Source organism: Anas acuta, chromosome 6, assembly GCF_963932015.1.
Source record: "Anas acuta chromosome 6, bAnaAcu1.1, whole genome shotgun sequence".
Lineage (NCBI taxonomy): Eukaryota > Metazoa > Chordata > Aves > Anseriformes > Anatidae > Anas > Anas acuta.
Genome location: NC_088984.1, coordinates 37131693 through 37149854, shown reverse-complemented (window position 1 = coordinate 37149854; position 18162 = coordinate 37131693). Strand labels below are relative to the sequence as shown.

General features: G+C 40.3%; 1 long non-coding RNA gene across 1 annotated transcript in view; it reads right to left on the bottom strand.

Moving 5' to 3' along the window:
* LOC137858590 (uncharacterized) overlaps window positions 1-16144 on the bottom strand; it is a 155133-nt gene extending 138989 nt beyond the window's left edge. Inside the window, exons 1-2 of the long non-coding RNA XR_011097870.1 lie at window positions 16042-16144; window positions 4780-4920 (exon numbers count right to left, since the gene is read on the bottom strand). This is a non-coding gene — a long non-coding RNA (uncharacterized lncRNA). The remainder of the gene's footprint in view (window positions 1-4779; window positions 4921-16041) is intronic.
* Between the last annotated feature and the right edge of the window lie 2018 nt (window positions 16145-18162).

Sequence of the window (18162 nt, the reverse complement as noted above, 5' to 3'; positions counted from 1 at the left end):
AAAGCAAACTCCTGCACACAGTCTTCAGCAGCACAGCTAACCTCAAAGAAGCAGCTTCCAGCCACAGGGACAACTTTCAGGTTTCAGACTACCACATCTGAAGAAGGGCAGGGATTTGACTTCTGGCTTTTTCCAAGTGTGACAGTGGAATTAGAAAAACAAAGTCAGATTCAGCACAGAACAGGAGAACACTTGTTCCACTTCCACCACTAACTAAAAACCTAGCCATGGAATAAGAGATCCTTTTTGTAGCAAACATTAAAATCACAAGCTCTTATCACAGCCTTGGGATCGGCACATCCATTTTTTTTTGGTGACAGTTATCCCCCCAGTCCTCTGCAGCGTTCTGTGCAGTTGAATTGCTCCTTGGATTACTAGCTGTTTCCCAAGAAAAATATTAAAAGTGCAATAATCAAGATAACTTGTTCTGCAAGCAATGACAACGCTTTTTCTGTATTTGTCATTCAGCTTCATAGCCAAATTAATTAGCATTTGTACAGCACTTTGAAAATATGAAATGCAATTGAAGTGCTAAGCATTATTATTAATATTAGCAGCAGCACCATTTTGCTCTGCTGAATGCATTTTCCGACAGACTAGCTATAGAAAAAATAGCCAAGGCAGCTGAACTGACATGCTATAAACTTGAAATGCACTTAGAGCTTCTTCACCATGTTTGATTACAGTAAGCCAAATGGCTGAAACATCTGCATAGCTGTGCACATTTTTTTTAGTCTATTAAAAACTGAACTTCATATAGCACAATTTGTTCTGAATCTGTCAGCAAGGTAGATAGATATTGCTTTGCAGGACAATTTTGGGATTGTTTATGAAAAGTGTTTTGAGATGCTAGAGCACTGTAGGCTACCTCTCATTTGTACATACCCAAATAAGCCATCAAGAGAAAGACTGTTTCACAGGCTCTTGTAATTCTCTCTCTCATTTAGCACAAAAATAGTGATAGTTAAAAGGCACAAGCAGTTCTAAACAGGTAGCTGATCCCTGTGGCCCTCATTTTAAAATATAGCTGTAACTTGTAAAGGCAAGAGCTCATAGGAAGAATCTTTGATTTCCATTTTGGTAACTGCTGTTTATGGCAGTGGCATGACAGCATCTGGCCCTAACCTTCTGAATCAGTTTTATTTCAAAATCAATGACTTCTATCCTGTGCTTCCCATTTGATACTAACATGCACGCTAACACAGTGTATGCATTAGTAGCTGCATTCAGCACTTGTTAGAAGCACCTAGCTGTACGGGGCAACAGTAACTCACTTTGTGGTCTCCTTTGGTAGGCTTTGTCTCCACGTTGCACAGACCATATGTGCTTGGATTTGGCAGCAGAAAGCGGAATCCATGGCCTCGCAGTAGATGAACCTCCCAAACCACTCTGCATGCTGATGCAACAGGAGGCAAGAGCAAGGGTCTGAACTCATGCTGTTTTGGACATTTAAGGCATGACCATAACTACACCTTTTCATACTGTGCTGCAAGAATTTATTGGGTATTAGACACCATGAGGTAGGAGTCATCAGCCAAAAACAAAGCTAAAAGTTTACACTTCTCAGTTCCCTACTAACACTGCTGTTGCCATGCTGGTAGGAGAGGTGAGTTTCAAGAGTAGTAATAAACGGTGTTTGGTTTATTATTAAGAAAAGGGGGGAAAGGCAGGAAGAAATTAAAAATCCCAACTCCACTGAAGTCAAGGGGGCTGAGACTGCACCCCAGGCTGTAGGAGCTGCCTGATGTAACTCACAGCCAGGTAGGTACCCCAGCACCAGCAGGAGATAGGGCAAAGAAAAGCCAGAAACATTTGTCACAAGTCAATTAATGGGAACCAGTCCAGGAACCCAGAAACTTGACAGCAATTATTTTTCTGCAAGTCTTAAACAGCTGATAGATCACTACAGACAGGCCATGTCCCAGTATCAGCAATAACAAAAGAGAGCAACCTTGAACTCTGAGGAGCTGGCAATTTTGATTAAAAATATGGCACTCAGTCAAAAATTTTGTGGTTCTACCTCTCATAAGTGCTTCACCTTCCCTTTCCAAATCCCTTGACAACAAGATAACACATCCCTTCAAGATGCATAAAAGTAGAAAAGAAAGATCTTTCTAAATTCAAAGCTTTGTGCAGCCAGTGCTAAACCACTGTTGAAGATCTGCCTGCTGGCTTTCTGAATTCTGGTGATATTTCCAGAGCCAGAAGACCTATTAGGCAGGCTGATTCACAAAGCAAAGCCAGCTCCTTTATTCATCTCATGCACAGGGTTCAAAGGAAATGTCCTGTGAAAGTATAGCCTAAGTACTAATAATACAAACTTCCTGGAAATGACAAAGTACAGCCAAGAAACAAAAAGCCTCCTGAAAAATGACATAATATTCAAACCCCAAGAAGCTGTTCTTTGAAAACAAGATCGGCATAATATATTTCAAATCTTCAGTCAGACAAAAATGTTTCTTTTTATATGAAAGGTCTTTGCAATTTTTGCTATCATCACTGTAAGCCTCAGATGCATTGGCTTTGATTTAGTAAATAAAAGAATCTTAAGTGTTTTCTACAGGATGCTCTTAAGGAGTTATTGCTCCTTCCTCTACATCAGTTGCAGAGAGAACAGACATCCATGACAAGTAAGGTATTTAAAAAAAAACAACAAAAATGCAGTTTATTATGCTGACTGACTCAGTGTTTCTGGGGAGAAAGAAAGGTAGACAGAAAGGAAGGTTAAAAAAGAATTAAGACAGTATATATAATGGGAGATCACAAATAAAAACAAATTAAAAAGTTTACAAAACAAATTTACTTCCACATTCAGCCATGAGAAATTCAACACAATTTTAAAGGCAGTGGTTTGAAACAGGTGGAGAAAGCGTTTTGTAGAATTTTTGTAGACTTGGAGTTCCTCAAGGAGAGGATACTTTTAAGACTGCTAACACATTAAGTTGTCTCAGTTTTCTGAGAAATTATTCCCCAAGGACACCAAGATCTTTCCTTCGTTGGAGCAGTAGCATGACCAGTCGTGTATGCTCATTAAATTGGGCGATGCTCTTCTCTACACCCTTTGACTTGTCACTGCTCCTCAACTAGAGGGTGATCCTCCCCATCTATTCTGCCCAGGTCAGGCCTCACCTGGAGTACTGTGTCCAGTTCTGGGCTCCCTGGTACAAAAAAGACAGGGATCTCTTGGAAAGAGTCCAGCAGGGGCCCACAAAGGTGATACAGGGCCTGGAGCATCTTCCTTATGTATGAGGAAAGGCTGAGAGACCTGGGGCTGTTCAGCCTGGAGAAAAGACGACTGAGGGGATCTCAACAATCTGTATAAATACCTGAGGTGTGGGAGACAGGGATTTGGCCAACCTCTTTTCAATGGTTTGTGGGGACAGGACAAGGTGCAATGGCCACAAGATAGAGCCCAGGCAATTCCACACTAACATGGGAAAGAATTTCTTCATGGTGAGGGTGACGGAGCACTGGGACAGGCTGCCCAGGGAGGCTGTAGATTCTCCTTCTCTGGAGATATTCAAGACCCATCTGGATGCCTACCTGGGCAGCCTGCTCTAAGGAACCTGCTTTGTCAGGGGTGTTGGACCCATGATCTTTCTAGGTCCCTTCCAACCCCTTCAATTCTGTGATTCTGTGAGCTAGGTAGCAAACAGTGCTTGTGCAAGAGAACACAGGAGGTGTGAAATTCAGGTATAGCATAGTAAGCCCATGAACACCATGCTTTCATTTTGCCCATTTTTTGTGTCCATTACCTGAGAGCTCTGGTGTCTCGTACAACAGAAAGGCTAGTGTACAGTACTTTATGGTCAACCACACACAGTATCTATTATGCTTGTTTAATTTTTTTTTCTTCCCTTGATATGATATCTTAAAGCCTAAGCAGAGTTCAAGAAGCTCATTTAATTTTAATGTATTTTATCCCTCTAACCAGAACAATTTTTTCAATTACCTTTAGCGGAAATCTAATCTAGCAAACAAGTACAGCAACAAAATATGTCATTACAAATGATTTTTACAATTTTGTTGTTGCTCTGATTTATTATGGTGTCAAGCTTTTTCTAATTTCGTTTCTTGATTGCCCTTTTAGGAAGAAAAGTCTTTGAATTCACAACAATTGCCAGCACCGTGTATGTAAATATTAGGACGTAAAGAGGTAGTTTCAATAGCCATTTAAACAGGATAAAATACCTGCTTAGATACTTAGAATAATGAACTCAGGTCTGTTTACCAATGGTTTACAAAAATAATTTGATGCTCTGCAAAACTATTGCAATGTATATAGCTCACAGCTGGAATTTAAAGTGAGAAATACTTTCTGGCAAGGTCATAAAAGCAACCAATGTTGGAAATTTAGTTTTTGATCACGAACTATACAGACAATCACTAGGCAATAAACAATAAGCTGATAGCAACCATTTTTTCTTTTTGTTAGGAGATACAGATGTCACTATATTTGCAAGTGTTGCAAGCCCCACAGGACCCAAGCAGCCGCTAGTGCTTTGCTCCCTTGATTACTCCTTCCATATATTTATGAGGACCCAAGTTCTCACATGCACCTCCAGCACATTTCCCACAGCTTCATAATGCTCCACACACCACCCAAGGTGCACCACACATTTTTGAGCTTATTTTTCAGGCCTAGGGTGGACAGGTTATCCAGGCTGGCTCTTGCCTCCTACCACCAATGTAACCACTTGACTTGAAACCTCTCTTGTCAGGCCAAACAAATATCACATTAAAAGATTGTAATGAATATGCCAACCAGACAGTACTTACCTAAAGGGACAGCTCTGATCACAGCTCAGCAGGTGAGTGGTGATGATTCTGCCTCTTCCCTTTTCTTTTTAGTTGCTCTGTTTACTGTGTAAGTGTACATGCAGCTTTGAGGGTTTTCTCTGGCTTTCATTTCTGTTGTACCTGGACACAACTGCAATAAAAATAACGTATTGACTTCCATTTCAGATCCAGAAGAAATACAGAATGCAAAAAAAGAGATATATTAGTTGTTCTTGAGATACATTTTTTTTGTTCAGAAATAGATGATGAATAGACAAGATTTTTTTGGTTGATGGTGAACATTTGCAAGCTTCACCCCACAGGAAAAGTTACTCCACATACAACATAAAGAATGCAAATGGAAAGTGTGAGGGGAGCAGTTACAAATGTAACCTGACTGTAACAAGTGAAGTTGTGACAGAAAATGGCTGCCAAACTGATGAGACAATGCTGAGGCAGCAGGCCTCAGAACTAGACCTCGGCCTAAAACCAGGGGCACCCCAATGCATGGCCCAACCGCTCACACCAGGAGCAAACCAAAAATTTAAAAAAAAAAAACACAAACAAGAAACTGAGGAAAAACTTATTGCAAAACAAACTTGTGTCCTTATTTACCACAGAAACCTCTGCACTTGCAGCTGTGGACCTGTATAGCCACAGGCTGGGCACCCGTTCGCGTTTTGGAGAAGGCTGAGGTGAACTGCCCAAGACCTCTCCCTCAGAGGCTGGCACCAGGAGCAGGCCCTGCCAAAGCACAGAATGTGCTTGAAAAGGCCCTTCCGGGGTCTCTCTGCTCAAGGCCTTCTGTACTTTGATATTACAGCCAGCTTTATCCTTCTGTGGGCAAGTTTTTCTCTCACTTTTTTCCAGTATTCAGTGCCCCGTTCACTCCAGTTAAGTATTCAAGCATTATAAAACAAAAATAATCCTCCAAAGTTATTATGAGTTAGCATGCGTGATGGCAAAAGCCAAAGAAGATGAACACTGTGCTGATTGCTAAAATGAATGTAGAAAACTCGGAGTGAATTGCCAATAAAGAACAGCTCAATTCAATTAAACAAAATATGGTAATCATGTTTTGGTGACTTTATCGAAGTCCTTCTATCAAATGGAAGATCTTTGCTTTAAAAGATTGAGGGAATAAGATCAGCTGGAGTTTGAATATCCTTATTAAGAAATTCCTTTGATTTTATCAGGTTAAAAAAAATCAAAGATGAAGTCCTATTTCAGAGGAGACTTTGTGGGTTTATTTTATAAATTAAAATAATGCTTATCAAAATGTTACTTTAAGCAGTTGTCACAAATTGTCTCCTTTCTTCCTCTAACCTCCAGAGGCAGTTCCTAACCATCCGAGTTCAGTAAATAAGTTGTATAAACAGTGCCAGAGTTTCCTGATGAATATAAATATTTTACATTCAAATATCTTCTTTTATTAGTACCCAGGCATATCAAGGTCATTGTATTCTTTATTTGCACATGAAGCATTTGTCACATGGGAGGGATATCAGTAAGTTAATACCATAGTCATCCCAACAGAGGCAGGACCGTCAAGTGCATAAGATTCTTTTTTGTTTCTCCTTTGTTTATTCCCTAAGTGAAAACATAAGGGAAGAAGCCACATTTCTTGACTGGATTTATTTTCCTTAAATCAGATGAACACAAATACTTTAGGAAATATTCTTGTGGAAAACAACTCCTCTGCAGTCAGCCTTGACCTTCTGAAAACTTGGAAGGTGAGACATTAGAGTGACAGAAGGCCAGGGGATACACATCACTTCTCTTCTGGATTCAGGAAAGCCTAATTTCAGTTCCTGAAGGAAATGGCAGGAGGGAGCACCTGGCTCCCAGAATAGACCAGCCTTTGGCCCACTACAGAGAGGCCACTGCACATACTTTACCAGCAGATAAACAAAACAGCACTTAAACTCCATGCAGTATGAAATAAATCAGGTTTCCTAGAAGTGTCCTTTTAGTGCCCAAATTTTTAATTTCATAAACAGCTGAACATCCTGAACGTGAGGTACCATGTTCTCCAAGGTTCATACGTGCAAAAGCAATTCAGCAGCTTTACATATTCAGTAAAGACTGCCTTTAAACACTCCATGGGTATGTAGGTTTATTACTCCCACAGGCACATTGTCCTCAGTGATGATTTTTAAGCCTTCAGAATAAAAAGCTAAAAAAAAAAAAAAACAACTGTGTAGATTCTCTAGAAACTAATGAGCAAATCTAAAGGAACTGGAGAGTATAGGTTTTTACTGCTAGTCTGATGCTGACTTTTAACTGCTAAGCAGCAGGAGGGCAGTTTGTTTGTAAGCCAAGATCCAACTGTCCTGAAAACCAGGGATCCGTAGGCTTTCCTTTGCACAGTATGGAGCCTTGGGATAGGGCATATCCTTCTGCAACTAAAATTAAAAAGCAACAGAACCAAGCTTCCAGTTATCATTTTAAGCCCAGATGATAGTCAGTGGATGAAGATTTCTACTCACTTCTGTAATTCCTACTCAGCTTCCCAAAGGGAGGCTCAGCATCTCCAGTATTTACTACCCTCAAGACAGAGAGGCCTCTAGATGCCTTTTGTCCCTTCCAATTATATTACCCGCTGTGCTCCCCACATATGTGCAAAGAAATCAGTTAAAGCCACCTCTCCTCTGCAGCTTTGAGCTGCTCTGAGCAGGTATCACACAGAGAGGGCCATATGTTGTCCCTTTCTCAGTAAACTCAGTTTAATGCTCTGCATCTTTTCTTAAAATACACTGAACAAAGATAAAGGACATTTGGAGATGCTGATTGCAAAGTGGGAGCATTCAACACCATTTTGCTTTTCACTGTGTGCAATATCAATGTCGCTTTGGATTGCAAATTTCTTTTAAAGACAGTTTGCTGGGTGAATAGGAGGTGTCACATTTTTCTTCCCTTTGCAGTGATGTTCTTCTAAAACAAATACATATGAGATACAGAGACTTCAAAATTTTGCAGCATTGCCCATGATGTGGATGCTGTTAAAGAAACCTGTAGAGACAATGAACATGAAAATACCTGGACATTTCACCTCTCAAGAAATGATCTGACCTTTGAATAAAGTTTACCTCATAGCATTTTCAGCTACAACTTGTAACCACTGATGAGCCTGACTTCTCCATTTTTGTTCCTTTTTTTTTTTTTTTTAAAGTCACTACTGGGAGGAACTTTAAAGGAAGTTTCACTCCAAGATGATAGAGAATGTGTTTTCGGGGAGAAAAAGCAAAAGCAAGCATAATTATGAGCACTATTATGACATAATGCAACCTAACATATAAATGACATAATCATGAAGAGGAGTTATGAGCTGTGTACAGCATTCAACACTACCAATCAATCAATCAGACCTGCTCTGCAAATCCCACATTAAGCAAAGCAAACTTTATAGAAAAGCTGAGATTTGAATTTCCTGCGGAACAGTTGCAGTGTATCCCAGCCATTTCTTGCTTTTAGCTAGGCATGGCTGTAGCTGTGGCTTTTAATGCTGTGATTTGAACCTGACAGCCAACTGCCAGCTAAAATGAGAGGAGATTACCTTTTGGCAACTGCCCTCTCCATTTCCTAAACGGAATGACCTTCAACCAGAGCAGCAGTGAAAATCTCTGCAGTCTAATCTTAAATGTGAACCCTGTGGTGAAAGAGCAGTGGTTCATATTATAAGTAGAATGCATAAATGCCTTGAATCATCATCAGATTAGATGAAAAATGCCACTGTGTTCAAAAAGAGCAGCTATTACACAAAGAAATGTAATAGAAAAAGGCTTAACAATGTCAGAGGCAGGCTAATAGGCTTCCCCATGTCTTTCAGATTCATGAAGATATTGTTTCTCTTGTTCACTTTCTCAATGCAGATCATTTTCTATAGATTTTCATCTGCCCTGATTACAAAAAAAAAATGCATACATTAGCTGCTATTTAAAAGAAAAAGTCACTTTAGTTTCCTTGTTAGCTTTGCACTCCCCTCCCGTGGCCACCTGTAACTCCCATGATGCAGACATCAAACAATCTAATTCAAAATAATTTCTGTAACATCCTTCTTCCCGTTCTCGTGAGAGTCAGGTACAGACAACAATAGCAAAATTTACCTGATTGCAGGTTAGTTTTAGAATTTTCCCCTGACATCCTGTTTTCATTGATTGTTTCAGGGCAGTAGCAATTTATTTTTTTTTTCCCCATCATCTCTGCTCAGCCTGGATAAAAGAAAGGCTCAACCTCTCATTCCTCAAGTCTTTATTTCACTTTGGGGCACCAAACTAAAGCTCTTCATAGTTGCTCTGAAGCCACTTAAGGCTGGGTGATGCCTTATCCCTTTCCAGATGATATGATGCGTCTGTTGTACAACAGCCTCAACTAGCAGATCTGGTCCTAGTTGCAGAAGCAGAAGACTTGGTCCTACAACTGCTGAGTTACCAGGGGAAGCCATCTGCATCCTTGCTATTACAATGTCAGGTCACTCTTTTTCCAAATTAAATGAGCCCTGCACCTCAGGGGAGTTTGGGTTTGCAAGGCAGAGCAGAAAGCAGTGCTGGGTTCAGTGCTGCATCCCAAAACCTCCCAGTGGCAAGCATGCATAAAGTATTAACCCCAAAATTACTTACAACAGCACAGTAATGACTGATTTAAGACTGAAAAGAGAACACAAAATCATTAAAATGTTAAAGATGCCACAGAGGTGGCATATAAAGGCAATGACGACTTTTGTGTTTGGTTTAGTGATAGGCACATGATAGAAATGAATCTAAGGAAAGATCGGTTGTCTTTCCTATGTGAATTTAAATTCCAGCTTTTTCACAGGACTTGTGTCTCTGCTTTACGAAATATGATCTTTGTCGTTTCTACATGATATTACTTCCTTTAAGTGCCCCAACAGAGAAAAAGACTGGTGAACAAAGTTGAGCACAGCCTGGCGCAGGGCACTGTAGGAAACCTCAGTCACCTCACAGTACATGCCCTGTAGTTGCAGGCCTACCCACTTAGTTTTTGGGTGCCAGTACTGCACCACCCAGCAGTACTGAGGAGTGCTGACCCTGCCTGCCCAGACACTGTGGTCACAAATCAAAGCTACCTGAGCCCACAAGTGGTACAGAGATCACTGCACAAAGCAGCACTGTGGATGCAGTAAGGAGGGGGAAAGCTCTTCCTAGGCTAAGTCCTTCCAAAGCATGCCTGTAGTTTGCTGTGAACCCATGTTTATCAAGCTGTTTTTCAGCACTACAAAACCAACGCACTGTTTCAGCTCTGCACAGCAAGTAACTGAGAGCACAGCTACTTATCTCTGCACCATCAAGTATTTTTGACTTAATGGCGTAACATCTTCCACTTGGCACCTGATCACATGCCACACTGATTATACACTTGAGACGAAAGCTTCTTCTGCAAGACCGCTGATTTCTTTAATGCGGGTCACTATATTGTGGTCAGCCAGCATACCACTGCCTGATCCAGCAGAATACAAGCTTTCCAGCATTCAGAACAGCCCACAGCCAGGAGCTGCCGAATGCTTGGAGAAAATCAGGTTTGAATACAGTCAGAGAAGCACCAAATATCAGAAAGTTCCTATTTGACTCAGGCTAAAGGGAGATGGGAATTCTGGTCTCTCTGACCCAGCTGGATTCAAAACAGCAACCCAGTGTCAGACAAAAATCCTTTAGCTGCACATAATTGTTTCACTACAGGACTCACTTTGCACAAAGTCATATAAGTGCTTTATTTCTAGAACAAAGAAGGAACACAAAAAGCTTTACATCCAACATACTGATTCCCCACGAAAATTACCTCCCCGTATTTATTTTCTTTGAAAGGAATTACACATTTTTCTTCATTACAAAAGACTAAATCTTTGTATCCTCCCAGCCTCAGTTAAACTCCCCAATGTGGCAACGTATAAAGGATGCTCAGAAATTAAAATGTGACTTGTATAAATACATAATGAAACAATTGGCAAAACATTATAAAAATAACATCCAACTGATGGAATAAAGAATCTGAAGTCCCTTTAATAAAACTAAACATTTGGTTTCTGCAGAAGAGAAAGCTCCTAAGAGGCTTAACAGCATTAAGAGAACAGAATAAACTATTGTTAACTTCATTTCCTTTAAAAAAGTTAATCCTGCAACAGCCATTTATATTTTTCTGACTCAAAGGTGTTACTACAATTCACTTTCATCCCCAGCTCCATTCCAGTATAATAGAGTTTAGATGCGCCTATGAGACTGTTGATTTATCAATCTGTAAATTGCACATTCTTCATTTTTATAGACCAGTCACTTAATCTTTGCGATGATGATCTGTGCTAGGAACAAGTCTAATTTTTTTTCCTCTTCTTGAGAAAGAGAAGAAGCCATATGGCAGAAGTACACAAAGCATACAATAACTGTTCCAAAAAAGCCTTATACTTTTCCTGAGGATTTTTTTTTTTTCATTTAAAGTAATTGTAAGAGTTGTCAAATCCACTTTTTCAGTTCTGTTGCTGAAAACATTTACTAGCTTTCCCAAGGACACTTCAACTGAGCAGTGATTTTGGCTTGATTTTTTTTTTTTTGGCTTAGAAAGACCCACAACTTACCAGCTGTCAATCTTTGCTTTTCACTGTTGGAAATCACAACTAGCAATCACACACTTTGTCATACTTCAAAACATGAAATACCATTACAAGATAGATATTCAAACCTGGTGTGTGGCAACAGGCTTCAAAGAGGGAAAACCTTTTTTGCATTGTTAAATTCACTGCTGCTCTTCACTTTTGGTTCAGCCACTTTGCCCACAACATGAATTAACGTCATGAATTAAACAGCTTCCTATTTGCTTCATTTTAACCTACCTATATAGACTCAGATTTCTCATATTTAAACACAAATTTCTTTATGCATCCGCAATAGTTTTTAAGAGAGAACAAGAAGATATTCAGCAACTGTCGTGTTGTCTTTTAGAGAAAAGACAAATACATTTATCAAAACAATTTTTTAAAGTAAATTCAGAAAAGCCATGATCAGGCAAAAGCCCTATTACTACCACCCAGCAGATGTGACACATAAGAGTGCTGGCCTCATACATCTTGATAAATCATTCCTGCACCATAGCTCAGCAACTCCACCTTTAAAGACCCATTGTGCTTGACCAAAGAGCCATCATGGACCAATATCCAGAGATAGCTCCTCAAAGCATGGGTGGCCATTTCACTGGTTTCAGGTCAAAGCTCTTAAGGCTACATCCAGTGGAACTCAACAGGTTGGGGAGGCTTATTGTCATCTGGGCACCTCTAAACTCCACAATAGTTGATGTTTTATGAACGTGTGCCCTGATTAGAGAGACAGCAAACTGTCAGTGCTTTTTAAACTATTCAGTTATTAATCAGGATCAAAAATGCAACTTCTCATAGGGTAGACTGGAAATATCTCCTCACAAGGAGGTTTTTGCCATCCTGTGCACAGCAACATGCCCTGTTATTCACAGGCATGTGTTTCTACATTTTACTCACAAAATGAGCTTGTGCATCTGAGTGATGTGTAGATCCTGAGCTCCTTCACAAATAACTCGGAAAAGCAAGTCACAAAAGAAATAAAATCATGCTTCTGGCAAGCTATATGTAAGTGTAAGGATCTATTGTCATTAAAAATTGCTTGTTCAAGACAAGTGCTACAATGCTTTAAACCACTGGGTAGGTTGATATAAGTTACAAAACATTACTTGATTTGGATAGGCAAGGCATCATCACGCACAGCATGCTGTGCAGCACGGTCCATTAGGAATCTCTCCTGGGGCTGCACAGGAGGCTGTGCATCTAGGGACGAATGCTCAGGAGACATTAGAGGCTTTTCCTGATGGCAGAATTAACATGAGCCCACTTACACAGTACACACAGCATGCTTGGATGCGACGTTGCTTGTCTAAACGTGGGATAGCCCATACAGCTGGACAAAGAGCTGCTAACACAACACCTCCATGTGATAACCCAGCTCCTGGGGGCAGTTCAAAGGAAAAGCAGCATTTGCCTCCTCACAACTCTCACAGGTGACCTTTCCTCAGCACCTGTAAGCACCCTAGTGCTGCAGAGCCATAGTTCTTCCCTGCTTGCTGTGCCTGCTGCCCCTCCTATGGCATCCACCCTGCAGATGCCATAGGATGGGCAGCCCTAAGACGTCCAGCAGAGACTTCTGGTGAAGCTCTGCTGAGAATGTCCTGCTTCATGAGCCAGGGGATGTCCCTCATTCACATACATAACTAATTAGTGCCCATGCAGGGCATCAATCAATGAATCCCTGTATGACAAACCACGAGGCAAGCAGCAGCAGCAGCCCTACCATGTACAAAGCACCACATGCTGAAGCCATTTGTTCTCTTAAACATAACAGAGCTGGATTTCGAAGGACACCACCTCAACAAACCCAAGATTCCTATTTGCTAACTTACCCTGTTCTGTGAGGAAAATGTATTTGGCACTACATCCAGCTCTTATCTCACAATTTCACTTCTTCCTTTCCTCTTATCTTACAGAAAGGGTCCTAAAACATAGATCATTTCAGCAACATTTTCACAGCAAGTGTAAGACAAAAAGGGGAAAGAAGTGAGGCTTATCACCCTGTAAGTGCCACAGACTCTAGCTTTTGATTTATTTTTATATTTCTGCAACAGGTGCCAGAAAAGAGGAGAAAAAGGATTTCAGTGTGAAATATTTCAAAATGCAAGTGAGACATAATCTAAATAAAAACTGAATAAAGCAAGAAATAGGTTGTGTTGATAAATGAAAGAAAATACTGGTGTTGAAAAACAAAATCCTGATGTAGCAAGAGAGATATTGCTTTAATATTTGAAAAATGTAAAAATATATTGCTTCTTGCACACATTTGTATTATTAAAGATTCCCCCCCCCAGGATCAAGCTAAAATACATTTTGGAAATAACATGTTTTTCCCTAACTTTCACAATGACCCCTCCCAAATCTCTCCTGCAACTTATTTCTATTAACTCATAATGAGAGCTTCCTTCAATCTCAACTTGAAAGTAGGTATGAAAGAGAATACACAATTATCTGCTACCTGCTTCTTCCTATTGCATGTATTGTTGAGAGAAAAAGCTCATCCTACAGGGAGATCAGAAGCTGCTGGTGCTAAACTGAGTTCTGGGCTATAAGTTCAGGTAAGAACTCAACCCCCTCTGGATCTTCCTTCACATTTCTGTTAATAAAAGCTCAAGTTTCCTGCTTGTTTTACTTTGCATTTCAGTGCAGCTCAGCCTAAACTAGTCAGAATGACATTAGGCATTATTGTTACACAGATAATGTGCACCTGTATGAGCAGGTCACGGCAGCCCTTTGGAAATTGCTGTCATGGGCTTGGGCTGCAATTGCATCAAGTGGGTTGGCAACCAGATGGCATCCATGCCTGTGTTTCTCCCCATGGAAAATACATAGCCTTTTCTGGGGTTTAAGTTTTTATCTCCATACACCTTGCAATACACAGAATTATCTTGAAAAAGCTTTAGAAAGTCAAGATAAGTGGGGAGACATGATTTAAATGCCAGTCCACATTTAACCAACACTAGGATCAGCAAATCTCAGCTTTGGTTCAGTATGGTTCCTTCAAATACTCACTTGCCAGAGAAAAAGTGGAGGTTTTGCAAGCAGCTCTGCTTCTGTGTCCTGCTTTTCCTTAGTGCCAGTGCTATAGGGGCATAGCAGAAGAAGCAGTGGATGCAAATTCACCCAGACAACACAGGTAACAGCTTGGAGCATGGTGACATTTGTCTTTGTACGTTACAGACCTGATGAGCTAACTCCAGTTTGTGAACCCTGCCTCCAGCTCTTTTCTCTCCACCCATGGGTTTGTCTACACACCCTTCCTGGTTTTATTCCCCCAGCGATGTCCCAGGACACCTCTCTGTATTGCGCCTCTGGGGCTATCAGAGCAACCTCAAATGCACGAGCTTGTTAGAAACAACCTTATTACAACTGAAATTTCAGAAGTGCTGTGTTTGCCCCAGCTCTACTGGGAGATGTGGGAGGACTGTGCCTGTCAAGAAGCAGCCCATTAGTTTTAAGCCCTGATCAATTTATGTATCTTTAATTCACCTTTAACAATTTGCTTACATCAAAGAACCTAAGATGACCAGTGGCTAACTATAAAGGGTTTGAAGAAACTCAGTTTACTCATGCTTAATATTTTATGAGATCAATTTAATCAGCTGTGAAGTTACAACATTTCTTCCTCCTCAACAGGTGAGGAAAAAAATTCCTAGCTCTCTTCAATGCTCCATAAAAGTTTAATATAGTTGCTTTTGGAGCACCCACTTGCCTTCCTATCAATAGTACAAACAATTAAAGGAAAAACAGTGGCACTGTTCTTGTTCTGGTTTAAATATGACATTTATAAAAATAACAAGAAAAATCAATGATAGTCCCACCTTTTCAGAATTGTTTGTTTTGCTTTTTGAACATGATCACCACTGTTACAGATTAAGCAAAGACCTTGAGAATCTCTGATCCTATCAATGGAAAAAGGATTTTTCTTAAATTATGGTTTCACTTACAGCTCATGCTGCCATACATTAAACAAGAAGCCATGAATCCCTTCACTGTGAGTGAGATATTTCATTCTCTATATCCTAAAGATCAAGCTGTAAGAGCTTCAACTATCAAATTTCACCACATTCAGCCACTAACATCAAAAAGAAGAGGAAACTCTCAGTACACCAGTTCTAGCTCAGGTCTGTCGCAGAAGCTTTGCTTCTAGATGGAATTCTGAATTCACATCTACACCAAGTTTTTCCTTAAAGAAAAGTGCTGAGATTAACCTCAGATTTGACACCTTCCCTAGGATGGTATTTTTGTAAGAGCTTAGCCTACTTTAGGTATCTTATAAAGTAAAAGGAAAGCTTTGCATCTTCTTATGTTACAGGTTCTTCCACTCTTTGAACTCACAGAATGTCTAGACCATCGAGCCCAGAAAGTCTTAGACAAAGATGGAAAGCAGTGGTGCCCTTGATAAGCAGTACTTTGAAAGGTTTTGTGCTTGTTTGTGTGTTGTTATTCTTCAAATCTTCTTCTAAAGAAAGAAAGATTTAACTAGTAACTCAGAAAGTTGATTCATTGGTTTGAGAAAAATACCCAAAAGCCAGGAAAGAACACACAGAGAAAAGTTACTCTTCTATACTCTTAAACCTTATGCTACTAACAAGCTATAAGCTACAAATATAAATCTCACAGGTAGAGAGAAAAAAAAGAAAAAAAAAAGGAAAAGAAAATACCTCTGGTTGAAGAGAAGAAAGGACAACCATTCCAGCCCATATGACTATAAGGTGCCCCTACATCATCTGTGAGTCTCTCCTTTATAGCCTCTGAGTCCTCATCGTTCACTTGCTGGCTTTTTGCACCTGGTTTCCTCATTTTGCACCTGGTTTCCTCATTGGAAACCAGCGACAATGTCTGCCCACAGGTGTGGGTATTTTCTTGTCTGGGCTTTGCCTGTTCTTTAAGAAAGCATGTGAATGCATGGTCAGAACCAAGATAAATGAGAAAGGAAGCTAAAGCTGCTGTAGGGAAATTGCAGCCTTCACATACTCATTATCACAGAGAAACAGGAAAGACAAAATGATGGTGTGATCCTGATCTTTAAAGAAAAGAAAATCGAAACTCCCAAATTCAAGCAGCATCCTACAGGAACATGCTACCCTGTCATCACACTAAAATATTACATATGTTCTCCTGAAAAGTGCTTTTGAACAATAAGAAAAGGAGAAATGAAAGGGTTCAATGAAAGCTGGGGAAATTAAAAAACTGTCACAGAAAAGACTGATCATACAGTCTGTGGGTTTGTTTGTTTGTTTTGTTTTGTGCTTTACATGTATTTTCCAAACTGTCTTCAAAACAAAGCTGCTTTAAAACAGAATAGTTTTACACTTTGACAGTTTTAGTGGTGGTCAGTGCAGGTGCCAAGCTGTGGAGGAAAATTAACCCAGCTCTAACCCACTTGTTGGAAGCTCAGATTACTTGCCACTCACCTTGTTTAAACTACTGAGGATATCAACCTACAGTTTTTGCCAGATTTGACCTACATTTGCATCAGAAACAGTTTCTTCTGCTGGGTGTGATCACGTGCACAGTAGCTTTTGGAGTTTATACTCCATCTGAAGCTACTGCTATGAGCAGTTCATCCAGGACAGTCCTGGAGAAGGCTGGGCATAGTGCCCAGCTTACTTGTCCGCCCCACATGGTCAAAGCAATAGGGTCTAAGGGACTGGTGTGGATATCAAACATCAGCATGTTTTTGAGGCCTCTACATCTATTCAAAGGGCTTCAGGTAGCTAGGATTTACGAATTCCAAGGGAGACATGCATATGGCCATTACAATGCCTTCTGGCACACCATGCACCTTGGAGACATCCAGGACTCAATTCACAAGTTAGACTACATCCAGCCTTTGTGCGTTAAGTCATTGCTACTTTATATACACATAATGTTTAATATAATAAAAATATAATAATTTATATATATATATATATATATTGTGGGTGGGAAAGAAAATAAATAATGTAATACCTATTTTTTTTTCTATTTCTATATTTATTTTTCTGATTTTTATTCAACAGGAGTTTATACTCTTGCAGAAGACACTTTTCTGCCTCCAGCACTGTATTTGCTATTTCAAATACAGGTAAGTGCTCTTCTTTTTCAGTTTTCTTGGCACTCTTACTAAAGACTTTAGAATGAAAAATAAATTAATATGATGCAGCATAGCACAGTGTTTCAGACTTATTTCAGCATTTCCCCCAGCAGCCCTGGGGTGCGGTCCCTGGGCTGAGGCCACACACCGCACCAGGCTAAAGCAGTGCGAGTCCTCGCTTCTTGGAACAGAGCTATCTTTACATACTGAGAATTTCAATTTGTTTTAAAGGCCCTGCATCAGCCTCCAGAGAAGATAAGTTTTATCAGTCCAGTGTCAGCAAATTGATAAAGAAGGGCACAGGACTGTTCCAGCACAAGCCCAACACTGAGGCTTGCTTAGTGGTGCAGTCAAGTGCTTCAGCAGCTGATGACTGCAAACGGAAGCTTAATGGGCTGAACACGAAGGAAGAATTAGAATAAATGCCACCTTTTGGAAGAGAAAGCAAGTGGCTAAACAGCTTGGGTGAGACAGGAAAGGAGACATAGAGCAGAGAAGCAGCTCTGCAAAGCACGGCTGGATTTCAAGTTACCGTTGAGTCATTGTCAGGCAGTACGATGACACTTCTGCCTGGATGGCTGCCTGCACATCCGCAGGTGTTACAGGAAAAAAACACACAGTCCCTCTTGCAAGATCTGATCTACTTCAGAAAGAGGTTGTTTTCTGGTCTCCTGAGTAAAATCGTTTTCAGTTAAGGCTTTCCCAT